The sequence below is a fragment of the Acanthochromis polyacanthus genome, chromosome 10 (genome assembly GCF_021347895.1).
Source record: "Acanthochromis polyacanthus isolate Apoly-LR-REF ecotype Palm Island chromosome 10, KAUST_Apoly_ChrSc, whole genome shotgun sequence".
Lineage (NCBI taxonomy): Eukaryota > Metazoa > Chordata > Actinopteri > Pomacentridae > Acanthochromis > Acanthochromis polyacanthus.
The window spans coordinates 33335183-33338614 of NC_067122.1; the positions used below are offsets into that span (position 1 = coordinate 33335183).

At 43.8% G+C, this 3432-nt stretch overlaps 1 pseudogene; it reads left to right on the forward strand.

Annotated features, from left to right (window-relative positions):
- Positions 1 to 2701: 2701 nt before the first annotated feature.
- Positions 2702 to 2820, forward strand: LOC127535949 (uncharacterized; annotated as a pseudogene).
- Positions 2821 to 3432: the final 612 nt, after the last annotated feature.

The window sequence follows — 3432 nt, forward strand, 5'->3', positions numbered from 1 at the left end:
CTTACTGTCCAACCTAGCATACAAGTCATCTTAAGCCCCTTGTTTGGCCTTTGCCACCTCTACTTTCACCTTATGCTGCATCTCCCTGTACTACTGTCTACTCTCTTCAGTCCTTTCAGTGTCCCACTTCTTCTTAGCTAACCTCTTTCTCTGGATCCACTCCTGCACCTCCTCATTCCACCACCAAGTCTCCTTATCTCCTTTCCTTCCAGATGACACACCAAGTACTCTCCGACCTGTCTCCCTGATCACATTTGCTGTAGTTGTCCAGTCATCTGGAAGCACCTCCTGACCATCCAAAGCCCGTCTCAACTCTTTCCTGAAAGTCATACAACACTCTTTCTTTTTCAGCTTCCACCATTTGGTCCTCTGCTCTGCCTTTGCCCTCTTCATCTTCTTCACCACCAGGGTCATCCTACACACCACCATCCTATGCTGTCTGGCTACACTCTCACCTACCACGACTTTGCAGTCACTGATCTCCTTCAGATTACACCGTCTACACAAGATTTAGTCTACCTGTGTGCTCCTACCTCCACTCTTATAGGTCACCCTATGTTCCTGCCTCTTCAGGAAGAAAGTATTCACTACAGTCATTTCCATCCTTTCTGCAAAGTCAACCACCATCTGTCCTTCTGCGTTCCTGTCCTGCATACCAAACCTGCCCATGACCTCCTCATCACTCGATCTGACACTCTTTTTACCTCCAGGACATTCCTAACAAACTCCTCCTTCAAGATAACTCCTATTCCATTTCTCTTCCTATCCACACCATGATAGAACAACTTGAACTCTGCTCCTAAACTTCTAGCTTTACTACCTTTCCACCTGGTCTCCTGGACACACAGTATGTCCACCTTCCTCCTCTGCATCATGTCAACCAGCTCTCTACCTTTTTCTGTCATAGTTCCAACATTCAAAGTCCCTACTCTCAGTCCTAGACTCTTGGTGTTCCTCTTCTCTCTCTTCCTACGAACACACCTTCCTCCCCTCCTTCTTCGACCAACAGTCGTCCATTTTCCACCGGCACCCTGTAGGTCGACAGCACCGATGGCGATCGTTGTTAAGCCGGGCCTCAACCGATCCGGTATGGAAGTCATACATTTGATTCGCATGTTTGATTTGGCCAAAGTTTTACGTCTGATGCCCTTCCTGCCACAACCCTCTGTATTTATCCGGGCTTGGGACCGGCACAATAAGACACTGGCATGTGTCCCCTTGCGGCTACATTAATTTTAAATTACCGCTGATATGGAGAAAGGACTGAATCGCAATCTAATGTCGAGTCACATTGTGTTTTCTTTGCTCAGAAAGTTACTTTATCAGATGCAGCTCAATATTTAGTTACATTATGGCCAACATTAGCTCAGTTGTGAGTTTTTAGTTAATGTTTCTTATTTGGACACTTTAATAAGCTGCTTTGAGGTTGTTAGCCTTTGGGTCATTTCATGTGGTTTCAATAATGGGTGTTGCTGCACCATCTAGAAATTGGCTACATTTTCTTGTGATGGAAGATATACACAAAACAACTTTCCATGCAAAAAATTAGAGCTCTAGCTCTATTAGTTCCAAACTTATGGGATATTGAATTTTTTAGAATTTGGGCTTAAACCCACCCCCTAAATCCTCGCCTAGGATTTTGCACTATGTAACTGCTTATTTCTCAGCTTCTAGACATGATTGTTAGCTGAAATTTGGCAGACAAGCTCACAGCAACCATCTGACATCACAGGTAGCCTCACAGCCTCCTAGCTACTCTCTACAAACCACAGGAGCCTTCTAAAAATGCTAAAAATTAAGAAAAACACACTCGCGAGTAGGTTTTAGGGGTCTAAAATTACTGGAAATGTTATAAATGTTGACCCAAGGACCACTCTGTCTTATTCTTAACAAAATTGTAAAGTTGGAGACTTCTGGGGGCATCATATAGATAGATATGAGCTGCTAAAATATGGACCCCACAAAAAGTGACCAATTTTAGTGAGGCCAAAAGGCAATGTGGCACAGGTGGTAGAGATCCATAAATTTGTTTAAAAAAAAAAAAAATCTTCTATCATGCTGCTAGAAGCCTGCAAAATTCCAGGTTGGTTTCTCTCCTTCTTCATGGTTAACCATACAATAAAGTGGACACATATAAACAGCTTGCAAATCTATGTTTTGCATTATATGAATTGAATTTTGTTGATATATCTTTTTTCTTTTGCAGAAAACTGAGCTGAAGATAGAGTAAAAGTCCTGTCCAAATGATGGTGTTGGTGCCTGACATGTTGTAGTATAACTGTAGTGTAGCATAGATTAGTAGACCTACTAACTTAACCCTCCTGTCGTGTTCACCTCCTGCCCCTTACTTTAGTGTTCCCGGTCAAAATTGACCGGTCTGTTTTAACAGCTTTTAAAATAGCACAAAAATCATTTTTCACCAGCAAACATTTATTCAACATTCTTTAACTGTGAACAAGTGACATTTAATATGAATTTATGGAAATAGACATAAAACAACTGCATTAAAAATTACAATTATGAACGTGTACTGTAAAAAAAAATTAAAATCAAAGATGAAACTCAACATGAAGGTGTGTGTGTGTGTGTGTGTGTGTGTGGGTGTGTACATGAATTCATGCACATGAGTGGCATGTGACACTCATGTGTGTACATGAATTCATGCACATGAGTCAGGAGCCGGACGGCCTCCTGACAGTAGGCTTACGGCCACACCACGCTTGGCACGCCCGATCTCGTCTGATCTCGGAAGCCAATCAGCGTCGGGCCTGGTTGGTACTTGGACGGAAGACCGCCTGGGAATACCAGGTGCTGTAAGCTTTTACTGTCAGGAGGCCGTCCGGCTCCTGACTGGTTTTTGTTTCCTGCCTTTGGCTGGATGCTGATGCAGCTCCTGCCTGGTTTTTTCCCTGTCTCCCTCTCTCGCTCCCAGCTGATCGCCTGCTGCAGGACAGCTAATTGTGGATGAGACTCAGCTGTGGAGCAATCAGCAAACACTGTTCACCTGCCTTCCCTTTCTGTTTAAATATCCTCTGCTCCCCTCTTTGTGTGTGGGAGCGTCACAGTTCAGACCTTCCAAGACATGGCTTTCCCCTCACTCCTTCCGTTTTCCCCAACTTTGGACGTTTGAGGATTGGTCCCCCTTGGATTCAGCTGTTTTTGGACATTATTGGTTTTTCTTTTGTGGACTCGACTCCTTTAAAGACTCAGAGTTTTTGGATTAGCCGAAGCTTTTTCCTTCCCTTTTGGAGAGGATTATCATAGTAGTGAGTATGTTTCCCTTGTGTGTTGATCAGCTACTGAACTCTGGATTTTAGTTAAATAAACCTAATTTCACCACTTACTCCTGTTGCCTGCCTGTTGGTATCTGCGCCTGGGTTCTACTTCTCCCATTCGTGACAGTACGCTCCCACCCACAAAGAGGGGAGCAGA